General features: G+C 38.7%; 1 protein-coding gene across 6 annotated transcripts in view; it reads left to right on the top strand.

The window, feature by feature from the left end:
• The window catches only part of BACH2 (BTB domain and CNC homolog 2), a 357,596-nt gene that overhangs the window by 97,851 nt on the left and 246,950 nt on the right, over window positions 1-12,795 (top strand). The window lies entirely within an intron of this gene.

Genomic DNA, 12,795 nt, shown 5'->3' with positions numbered 1-12,795 from the left:
AGTTATGTTCCGTCTAAGTGGCCCAATGAATGCTTTATTTTATGTTATTTTAATTTAAAGTAGTGATTAAGCATGATGTGTAACCTTCATAGGTCAGCATTTTTCTTATGGGTTTCTTGGCATAAGACAAAGAATAGATTACCCTCTGGGGAGGAAATAGATCTTCTCAGTGTAAGTAAAACCAGACAATCATCTCATCAATTAGGATATGTAAGTTAGAATGCTGGAAATATTTTTGTGGGTGTGATTGATTTTCTAGGTAGATTTGTTCCTAGAAAGTTGGAGACATTTTAATTGTGCACTTCCCACTTACTTGGACATACACTCTAATAACTCTTTTTCCTTCCCAAACCCCTGCTAGCTTACGGGACACTTTAACTGGGGAGGTGTCAGGATGCAGCATGACAGAATATTCTAGGGTCCAGTGTAATTGCTGTGAAGTGACAGGGCAGTTCTGATCACAGTGAGGCATTGACATCTATCTCTCTTTGGGGTTATTTAGAGATGATCTCTCTAGAAAACAACAGGAATTGCCCCCATGGCCATTGGTCAAATGAATTAACCCTTTGTCTGCCTAATATAATCAGGCTAACCTGATAGTGAACTGCTGTCCACCAGGTAGGGCCATCATTACTCATATTCTTGAACTTCTATGTGTAGCAGAGTCTGGGGACACACCAGGAAGGGGTACACTTCCAGCCCTCAGACAGCTAGCACTGGTGCATCCTAATAAGATTAATACAGAGTGGATAGTGGATACCCCCACATTTATTCACCTTTTTGATGTTATAAACAGGCTTTAATAGTTGTACATTTTGGGCTTCATGTTCTAGCCTAACATGTTAGAGGAATTATGGGTGCACAAGTTTTCCCAGGCCACTCACTCTCCCTAGCTCTCATCCAATCTTGAAGACCCATCTTTCCAAGTTCCATATTCTCCATAGATCTTTTTGTAAGAGCTGACTTTCCAATCTTTATATTGACCCAAAACTTTGTAATAAGGATTTCACTTTAAGTTTTGTCAGAAGTTTCTATCCTCTCTACTTTCTCAGGCATTCCCTAGTTAATATGTATAAATACAGCTTTTATAATACAAATGTTTGCTAGTAAGAAGGACTATGTTATTTACATATTATCATGCTGTAAAGAAAGAATTTTAGTGTGTTACTTAAAAAATGATAGCCAAATGGGAGGCAAGTTAGACAGGATGGGATTTTGTAGAGGCAAATTGGGCAGAATGATGTACATTGAGTACATACCACTATCTTAGTTCCCAAAACCACACTAACAGGAAACAGTGTTCTGCTCTTGAAAGATATCTCTTTCTAGCAGCAACCTTGGAATTACAATTTTAAACTCTTTCCCTCATGGTCGTCATTTTCATGAAGGCATATCACATGCTATTGTCTGCCTTGAATTTATGAGGACACTCCATCTGATTGAAAATTAATCGATTTTTCCGTTATTATACAGAATGCCCCCCCCCCGACACACACACACAGTGAAAATGAATCTTCTTGAGAACTGTTTCTTCCTTCTTATGTTCAAATAAAGCCAGATCTGATTGCTATTGTTTGGACAAATGCCATAGCATCAAATGAAGTTGAGTAGTATCTCTTATCTCTCCTGGTGGGTGGATGCTATTGTTTTGCTTAATATCTACCCAACAGAATTTTTTCTCTGAATATTTTACTGTGCCAAGTTTGAGGCAGTTTCACCTTTACACTCAGATCAATATCTCTACAGTCAACTAAAGAGTAAAACTGAAATTGAGTTTCTGCCTTCGTTTAAAGTTTTCCTTTCTTGGCACCTCCTTAATACGAAGCAGTGAAATTCAGAACTCATCACTCCTGGCTCTCCACCTGGCATACACATGACTCTTGATTAAACATCAGCTCCCCCAACACACCCTTACGGTGTGTATTATGTACCACGCACTGTGCTTGTGAGACATCAGTGAACAAAACAAAGGTCTTTGCCATCCAGAGCTTCTGTTCTGCCCAAAGTAAGGAGAGTCATCTTACTTCGGAGGTTTTAACGTTTCAACACACACCTAACATTAAAACTTTTTCCATTTTAAACTTCTTTCACTTGAGCAAGTTGACAGAGCTACTGGATGTGATACAAGGAATTGGTGACTAATAAACATAGAAGAATTTCTCTTCCCCTCTCTAGGACACTCTTGGTGGTATCACCAAATGGCCCATCTATATCGAGTGCATCTCCACCCTTGTTTTGCTGCAGGCAATGGCCAAGTCCCCTTTGTGGAAGACTTTGAAGAAATATTGCACACGTCTGAAACTAGGGACAGGGAAGAAAATGCAAATAAAAATTAAGTCATTCCTCCCTGGAATAAAGAAGGCCTTATTAATTTCTAGTGGTAGAAATTATAAAGGAAGAGAATGTATTTGACTATAGCCTCAAGATTTCTTTCCACCACAAGGCATTCTGAATTACCCTAAAGACAAAAGACATGCCAGAGCAATCTTTACAACATGTACGACACAGAGTTAAATTAGCTAATTTAGTAAAGAGTTCTTACAAATTAGTTAAGATAAAGATGAGTGCTCTGATAGAAAAGGGGCAAAGAACAGAAAGATAAAAACCAGTAAATGAAAAAATATAATCAACGTTTACTTATTTTTGGGACAGAGAGAGACAGAGCATGAACGGGCGAGGGGCAGAGAGAGAGGGAGACACAGAATCAGAAACAGGCTCCAGGCTCTGAGCCATCAGCCCAGAGCCTGACGCGGGGCTCGAACTCACGGACCGCGAGATCGTGACCTGGCTGAAGTCGGACGCTTAACCGACTGCGCCACCCAGGCGCCCCAGCTGCTATAATCAAAAAATAACATAAGAAAATGCTCAACCTCAACAGTTATCAAAGAAATGCAAACTAAAGCAATGAAGTAGCATTTTCTACCTACACATTGATGAGGATTTGTAAAATGTATTTGGTGAAAGTAGGAATGAGACTCTCGGGCTCTCCCAGACACAGTGAAAGAACATATTTCTCAAGGGAATTTAGACAATGTGTATCAAAGCTTCAAAAATATACACACCTTTCGGCTTAGAAATTCCATTTCTGTAACAGTTACCCAAAGACCATTGCCATGGATGTGTGCAAAATTTGAGCTAAGATATTCATCAGATATTATGATAATAGTAATTATAAAAGTAACAACTGTGGTACAGCCATACAATAAAAATACCAGGGAGGGATGAAGGAATATTTAATGACATAAAAACATGTTTTAAATAAATTGTGGAGAAGGCAGGTTATATAACAATATGTATAGTTTTATTATTATTTCATTATTTATTTATGTTTATTTATTTACTTTTGAGAGAGAGATAGAGAAAGAGAGCAGGGGAGGGGCAGAGAGAGAGGGGGACAGAGAGAGAATCCCAAGCAGGCTCTGCCCTGTCAGCGCAGAGCTTGATGCAGAGCTTGAACTCACAAACCATGAGATCATGACCTGAGCCAAAACCGAGAGTCAGATGCTTAACCGACTGAGCCACCCAGCACCCCTCATTATTTCATTTTTAAAAAACATACATGTCTGCCCACAGAAAAGAAAGTTGCAGATACATCATAATATTAAGAGCATTATCTTCTTTTTGCTTGTATGTTCTAAATTTCTTTTGCAATGTACTTTCTTTCATACTAAAAATAATATATAAAAAGACATTAAGTTATATTTAAGATATGAACTTCACTATATTAAAAAAAATTTGATGTTTATTTATGTTTGAGAGAGAGAGAGAGAGAGAGAGAGAGAGAGTGAGTATGGGGGAGGGGCATAGAGGAAACACAGAATCCAAAGCAGGTTCCAGGCTCTGAGCTCTCAGCACAGAGCCCGACGTGGGGCTTGAACTCATGGACTGTGAGATCATGACCTGAGCCGAAGTCAAATGCTCAGTTGACTGAACCACCCCAGGTGCCCCAAACTTCATTATATTTTTAAATATTCATGGTAAAAAGGCTGAAAGGATATTGCCCAGAAAGTTGGCAATGGTTTTCTCAGAGGGTGGGTACATGGTATGTATTTGTTTTTATTTTTAAAAATATTTTTCTATATTTTCAACTTTCCCACCGTAAGTAGTTGTATATATGATTGTAAGTCAGGAAAAAAAAAACAAGGACTTTAAAGGAAATACCACTTTAGTTGTTTTGCATTTGAGGTATGAATGGATGAAGGTATTTAGTGACAGATGAAAAGAAAAAAAGAGAGAGCCCTTGGGAAAAACAGAGGTTTGAACTTGGGAATGATACTGTTTGACGTATTACCAGAAAGGAGGTTTTTAATGTGCTAGTGGTTTGGGGGCAATAGTAAAAAGAGAAATGCTCTAGAAAAAGATATTGTCCTTTGATTCAGTGACTCAAAACTTTTAAATGGCATTACATCATCTTACTCATTATGCGTCATTTCTTCATCCAGCTCTTCAAAAGACTTTGCTGATGTATACAAGTTTAGACCAGTGGTTCTCAAACTATGGTTTGGGAACGCCTGGGGAGCCCATTCACAGGCCACCTGCAAGGTCAAAACTACTTTCATAATAATATTAAGACTTTTTTTTTTTTTTTTTGGCCTTTCCACTCTCTTGAGTATACATTCAGTACAGTTTCTCAAGAGGCTACATGGCATGCAATGACATTCATCCCCGTGGTGGCTGTTGAGATGTATGCTTGTGTTTTCATGTTCCAAATATCGCAGTTTTAATTTTTAATAAGGTGAACATTGATAGAAATAACTGACATAAACAGAAGTTCCATAAAGTCTGCAGTAATTTTTAAGCATGTCCTGAGATAGGAGTTTGAGACCCAGTAAGCTAGACTGTGCCTATGTCCTGTATTTGGCAGTTTTTGTTCTTTTTTCAAAATATTTTTTATTTATTTTTTGGGAGAGCGCAATTGAGGGAAGGGCAGAGAGAGGGGGACAGAGGATCTGAAGCAGGCTCTGTGCTGACAGGCTGCCAGCAGCAGGACCAATGTGGGGCTCAAACTCACAAACCATGAGATCATGACCTGAGCCAAAGTTGGATGCTCAACTGACTGAGCCACTCAGGTGTCCCTTGGTAGTTCTTATTCTAAGAAGCTGGACCCTGGACTGTGAGCAGTAAGTGCCCTGGACATTATAGCACATCTGTTCTCACCTTCTACATCTTTAAGGAGAAAATGTCCTTAGTCCTTATTTAAAAAAAAAAAAAAGGCTTTATAGAGTTGGTGAGGCTAAATGGAACATTGTTGGCATAAGGCCAGTGTAGCACCTGTGTTACATGTAAGTCAAATTCTGCTAAATGTGGGGTGTATAGAAATGATGAAATTGGACCTCTGTTCTCTTTCATGTGCATCACACTGGCAGATTCAGTGAATTCTTAGGAAGAAAACAGGAATATAATTCCCTTCTTAGAGGTATGGGAGTGCAAACTTCAATATAATGTAGTGGATAGTCAATTGGATATGAAGTAGGAAGTAAGACAAATGTAAAAGAATTAACTGAGTATGTTTATGCTTATTTGTTGCTAAAATATTTGCATGTATATTGTTTGCTTGTGCATGTAAATACAGGTAAAACATACATGCTATTTGAGAAATGCTTCCTGTTACACGTAGAATGATCTCTGGATACAGTCATTTCCACCATGGAAGCAACATTGACGTTTTTATGTCAGTACCAAGGCCTCGCCTCCTTTCTCCTTAACAGAAGCACATTTCAGTTGGTCTCCTAGGTGTGCAGCCCACCTCTGAATTTCAGAGGAGCTCATGGTGGAACAGCGTTCGTGGCCCATTCTCTGAGAAGCAGTCTTCATGGTTCAGGGTATACATTGGGAATCTGAACTTTTCTGTCCAGAGAATTTGAGCACCAGATGAATAATGCTCTGGTGCCTCTGGAAGTCAGCGCCAGCCCTAAGGCCACGCTCACCCACTGCAGTATTCACGTGGATATGACAGTACCTTGACTTGAGGGTGGAGGTGTCAGTGGCCTGACTTAACAGCTCCCAGTCATGTCAGAAAAGATGAAGGAGCATCTGAACAGGTAGGAGGCAAATTAAGGCTTTGGAGTGGAAAGGCTGGACTTCTGGTTTAAGATCATAATGGCCCCACAGCAGGAGAAGAGATATGTTTTGACATGACTGTAATATAATTTCAAATCTGAGAGGACTAGTTTTGAACCATGATAAGCCCATTGAAATGTGGCCATAGTTACTGACCATAAAATAGGTTTCACCTGAAGGAAAGAGGATATTCAATTTCACCTTTTCTTCAGTGGCACTTTACACACATTGTGATCGTTGGTTTTGGGATCTTGTTCATCCCTATTTCTTGAAGATTTAAGGAATAGCGCCTAGGAATTTCTTGAGTATTACAAGTTTTTGCACTCTTAATTGACGAACTGCCCCATGCCAGCCTTCATGTGGAGTTTTAATTAAATGTTGACAGAACTGGTGGGTTCTCGTTCTGCATCACCATAGTGAACTAAGGCCACACAAGCCCACAGCATAATTAGACAGGTCCTTTGGACATGTGATGTGTGCTGGGACCTCTGTCTTTGATGCTGTTGGTGGCCAGGTTCCTGTAACAAAGAGGCCAGTGAATTCTGACCTTTGTGAATCTGTCTTCCAAGTCCTCAACCCTGCCCTTTTTCTCTCAATTAGTAGGTCTTAATGGGTACAATTAAGTTACATCCTATTTAGTTAATTGGTGACTGGAACCATAACTATTTAGGTACTTAATCTGTGGCTTGTCCATCTTTAGAATATTAACAAGCAAGTTGAGTTGCCTGATGTTGCGAACATCTCATCTCAAACAATGGTATTGCTGTGTATAAGGTGAAATGCATAACTGAGAGGTTACTTCCAACCCAGCCTATTAATTTCAGTACCTAATACTTCAAATTGTCCTTTTTTCCCTCTCTGTTTTTTTTTTTTTGTCATACAGTGGTCTTACAGCACGTAGCTCTTTGCTCATATTCTTTCCAATTCCCTTTTTTGTCTTTTGTCTCTATAACATAAGCCTGACATTTTTTTCTATAAGATGTTTCCAGAGAACATTGTGCTTTTGAATATATGTGCACCATTGGCTTCATTCTTAAAAACCACATAATGGGTGATAAAATTAATAAATGTGCTAGAGAAGGAGAGATGCCTGTTTAGAGTATATAAAACTACATTATTTTGCAGACATTCCTCAGTGTTCAGAAGACATACTTCTAGTCTCTCATAAATGGCAATGTTTAGGTTTTAATGAAAAAAATTAGATTTTACTAATCACAGCTTATATGTTCTTCTAGGTTATTTATTTGATTGTCCTTTTTTTATGGAATAGTTTTGTAACTTCTTACCACCCTCAGATTTTCACAAAATGGCATTATCCTGAGAGGCTAGTCTCCATTAGATATAAATATAAGCACTTGATTAAGATACCCAGCCCTAGCCAGAGAGATAAAGTGTCATCACATGTCACAGTGATCAAGGAGCACCTGTTAATTAGGACAATAGAATCACTGCAATGAGTTTTGCAGGAAAACAAAGGTTGGTTGAAGTTAGCAATATCTGCATCTTTTGTTTTTTCTGAAATCCATAAACAATTTGTTGTGACAGCTCTAGGCTGGGATTATGGCATTTTGGATGGGGTCTGATTATAGCTAAAAATAGACGTGTGTATTGAAGATCAGAAGAGGAATATTAACAATTGAAATTTTGTGAAAGACGGATGCTGGTTCATTGTAATAATTTCCCCAAAGGCACATTAGTAATGCTGCTAAATACAGACTTTAATAGACTTTAATAGTGTGTACTTTAGAGGCCTGATACACAAAGGAATAATGTATAAAACATTCATTATGGAAAATTGCTACCTTTTTTATTTAATAAGAAATCTGTTGAAACAAAACTATTGCACTGCCTGTGGCATTATGTTCCTGGGTATTAGCAGACTGAAGAATAATTGCTACCATCTTTTTTACATTTTTTTTTTACCTATTCTAATCAAGTTGCAATTATATTTACTTATTTGTTCCATGAATGAAAATGGGGATTTAAAAAAAAAGTATTTGCATTGGATGGACGCTTGTTCAAATTGTGGCTCAGCCTCCCATTACCTGTGTAATCTTGGGCATGTACTTTCCCATCAAATTCCATTTCTTCTCTTGCACACTGGGGATTGCTCTACTTACCTTGGAAGGTCATGGTCAGAGAAGTTAAATGTTGACGTGGTGGAGGCTCCATATAATAGGCATTCAATAAATGGCTTCCTATTATGATTACTTTCTACATCTATTTCTCTTTACATTGCTTGTTTCTATGGATAAAAGTTGTTGGGGAGGGGAGAGCAGGAAGGGGGCGAGAGTAAGAAAAAGCAATTAAAAAGAAGCCTCGGTAAGCAGCTCTGTCGCCAAGCCTTGCATTGGATTTCAATTTGATTTTAATGTGCTGCTGCTGAGAGCCATGCTGTTGAAAAAGAGAGGAGAGTAAGAAGCAGATGCTCCGGGAAGAACAGTGGGGCATTTATCTCTTTTAATGAGATAACATCATTAGAGTGACAAAGTGCAGTGAATCGATACTCGAAATGGACTTGTGCTATCTTCCCAAAGTGTGCCGATTGTTATACTTCACAGCCTTAGAATCTGCTGAATCACGAATTCTGTCTTCTCTGTTATTGGAGCCACCGACTTTGATCTCACAGAATGGATCCACACCTTAGGGAATCTCCACAAGAGCAGGAACACGGACTAATTGGATAAATGAGAAAAACCCAGGGTGATTTATAAGTTGCCCTGTAATCAGCGAACCTCAGAGAAAAGGAGGTTGGGCTTCTTTTTTTCCCTTTGGCTTTAAATGGCCGTGCATCCTAACTCTTGTCCCCTCCGCCCGCTCTCCTTGCTCTCCGTCTGCTTCTTGGTGTAGTGTCAGAAACACTAATCATGTCAGACTGTGACACTGACAGCCCTGACATTCACAACAAAGAGACAAGAAGGAGAGAGAGAAAGAGAGACCTCGGAGGGGGAAGGTGAGGAAAAGCAGCAGGGGAAGTAGTTTTTCTTGCACATAAAACCCATAGCTGCAAAACCACCAGTGTTCTGGATATATCACATCCAAGGAAAATTAAAGAAGGAGCGAGGTGAATTCTGATGGAGATAAAATTAGGCTGGGAAGATTTTGTGCTACTATATTTTCCCTCTTAGATTTCAGTGTGTAGCCTACATTATAGTTGGCTGTGGCTATGATTTCTTCTCACCAAGAAAAAAAAAAGCTATTAAAATATTCCTTTCCCTTTGCCTACCCCAGTTTTTCTCTTTGAAACAAAGCAAAGTTAAGCACAGATCTTAGCAGGAAATGTATGCTCTCTAAGGTTTTCCATTGACCAGATTCCCATGGTTTAATCTGAACAATAGCTGCTTCAGGAAAGAAGTCATTTGTGAGAGATGTTTTCTGACCATGACAAAGCGGACTCGGGGACTGTTCAGTGTCATCCGCCCACTGCCTTACCTTGGCCTCCCCAGCACCTGTCAGCTGCAGGAAATGCTTATGTTACTGGGCAATTTGGAGGGGGCTGACTATGGCCAGGCCTTCCAAACACCCCTGAGGTTTCTCTCTCCCTCAGGCACTTTTTTCCATTTGGAGTTATTCTGGTGAATGGTCACAGGTCTCTGTCTTGGATCAGTCATGACCTGGAAACCTGCTGCCACAGCTCACATGTGTTTTGAATCCAGATGCTGTGATCTAAATTGAGCTCTGAGCTCAGGCTGAATCATCCTAGCTTTCTGTAAACACAAGAATCCAGCTGCCAGCTCAGCTTTTGAGGCATTTTGAATTAAAACTCGGTCTTAGGTAAGATACCCTTTTACTTTTTCATCACACAAGAAAAAAAAAACATAATCAAAAAATGGAAAATGATGTACTTTGCCATGTTAGTTACCTTATCATAAAGGAAGTACATTTTTTGTCTGTATTTGAGGACAAAGGGTCTTGGTTACATAGTGACTTCTCTTCAGATTGATTACAAATAATATTAATTGAGAACTGTGGAAAAAACTGAGCCCTCATTCTTGTCCTTGGTTCCCAAGTAAAACTCTATACACTTGGGCCACTTGGAAGAAATGCCCCTCTGAATTTATTAAAAAAAAAAATAAGTGAATTATAACATCATTTACACTATGTATAGCAACCTTCACATTGTGATTTATTTAAAATTCTTGAGGCAATTCTACTTCTACTGGCAGAGGAGAGTACATTTGTACCCTGGGGAGGATTTGGGGAAATTACCCCAAAATATCTTCCTGTAAACTCACAATTTTTTTGAAGTTCCTTTTTATCCTAAAAATTTACATGGATTTTATATTCTCTGTGATATGTCCATGGTGGGTTTTTTTTTTCATGTAAAATAACTTTAAAAATTACTTGCAAGTTAAATTACTTAGTTAAATATTATATCAGGTCATTTAGATGTTATAATGAATAAGCCCTCAAAATTCATGATCTGACACCATGAAAGTTTGCTTTCTTACTAAAGTATCAATCCAGTGTAGGTCCTTATGGTCAGTGCATTGCTTTTATTCAGCAATTATTCAGGAATCCTGAACTCGGACTCCTTCCATCCTCCAGCCTTACCATCTGTATTAGGTTTCTAGAATGCTGTATCTGGGTGCCTTAGATAACAGAAATTTATTGTCTCACAGTTCTGGAGGCTAGAAGTCCAAGATCGAAGTTGAGGACTGGTTCTTTCTGAGGGCTGAGAGGGAAGAATCTATTCCAGGCCTCTTTCCCTGGCTTGCAGACGGCTGTCTTCTCCCTGTGTCCCTTTGTACCATCTTCCCTCTATTCCTGCCGTGTCCAAATTTCCCCTTTTTATAAGGACACCGGTCATATTGAATTAGGGCTCACCCTATTCCAGTATGACCTCATCTTAACTACTTACACCTATAATGATCCTATTTTTGAATAAGAGCACTTTCTGGTGGTTAGGACTTCAACATATGAATGTGAGGTGGAGGGCACAATTCAACCCATAATGTCATCTATGGAGGCTTTTGATTGTCTGCATCTGGCTGGTGGAAGAGAAAGCACAAAGAAGGAACATTCACTTTTTAATCGCCATAGCCTTGAAGTGACTTGGTGCTTTTCTCTTCATATTCCATTGGTGAGAACGAGTCACATGACCCCACCTGAATGCAGGGGGCTTGGGGTCTGTGGCTGAGTAGTGACTGGGCTAAGTGGCTCCAGGCACAGGTGTGTGCACATGAGCCATCCCATCATTCTAGGAAAAGATGTCGTCTGTGTCCCATTTCTTCCAGTGCTCTTGAACATGGCCATCATAGGGCACTGAAAGAGGTTTCAAGAGTATCCAGGTTTGAAAATTCCATTCTGCCATGGCTATGAATGCTTTTCAATTAGTGGTCCAAATAAATGAGTGCCTAAGGCTTACTGTTTTGTTTTCATAAGAATCTAATATATTCTTCAGTGAATTTTATTTACAGTATTAATGGGCACCTTCTTTTCCTTATGAAACTAGTGAAATCCAAATTAATGAGGTTTTACTCTCAGCCAAAAAATTTAACTTGTGGTTAGAATGATTTCCTACATTACGGTAACTTTTTTTTTTGTTACATGTTCTATTATTACTGAAAAATGATATGCATCCAAGAAGGGGAAAAAAGGATATTGTGAGTGCAGAGGACAGTTATATAACCTGCTGTACCAATCTCAAATGGCTAGACTTTAGTATTTAATTATAAAAGTCTTGTCTCTCCTATCAGGTTAGTCATTATTTCAAAAGTTGAACGTGGGTTTTATAAGTGACTAAGTAATTGCTTTGTATGTTCCTTTTCAATTACAGTAAGAAGTCATGAATTCTCTACATTTAGAACTGCTAAAAATTATTTAGATTTGCCTGTTGAATAGGTTTCTTCTAAAAAAGGACTCAGGAAAAAAATTTCCACTGTAAATTTTTGGCTTCTCAAAGTAATTTGTAAGAAATTTCCCACGAAAAAGATACTGATAGCAATTTGAAAAGGATAAGTAGAATGCAGTCTGAAAACTTGGTAGGTAGTGTGAAAACACATTAAAACCGCTGAAGCATAATATTTAATGTAGGCTTTTAGTCATGAAGTTCCATGTCAAGAAACCATTCTTTTACTGTTTTATTGTTCTGGTACTTTAAAACACTGATGTTATCTAAAGACTTAAATAAACCCATAAGTGGTACTGTAGATTTCCTTTTGGTCAAAAAACATGACTGTGGTACTTTAGTAAAGGTAATCACTTGAATGATGACCTTTTAATTTTTAGTGGTAATGCTTTTTAATATGCCAAAATAAACTAAAACAAGTATTGGAGTCATTTTAAGAATGAATTAAGGGGCACCTGGGTGGCTCAGTCGGTTAAGCGTCCGACTTCGGCTCAGGTCACGATCTCGCGGTCCGTGAGTTCGAGCCCCGCGTCAGGCTCTGGGCTGATGGCTCAGAGCCTGGAGCCTGTTTCTGATTCTGTGTCTCCCTCTCTCTCTGCCCCTTCCCTGTTCATGCTCTGTCTCTCTCTGTCTCAAAAATAAATAAAACGTTTTTTTAAAAAAAAAAGAATGAATTAAATCCTTGCTCATTTAGACATTGTAAATTCAGATTTTGGAGAAGGGTCTAGGATGAAGTGTATCCTTTGTAGATTTTTGACAACTAATCATTATTTTAATTTGTTATAATAGACTATATTATTACTAATTTTCACAGCCAATTTGCAAAACTTGATATTATTCCCACTTTGCAGATGGAGGAACTCAGGTGTTTAAGTAACGAGACC

Source organism: Felis catus, chromosome B2 (genome assembly GCF_018350175.1).
Source record: "Felis catus isolate Fca126 chromosome B2, F.catus_Fca126_mat1.0, whole genome shotgun sequence".
Taxonomy (NCBI): Eukaryota; Metazoa; Chordata; class Mammalia; order Carnivora; family Felidae; genus Felis; species Felis catus.
This window is presented reverse-complemented; position numbering and strand designations above follow the sequence as displayed.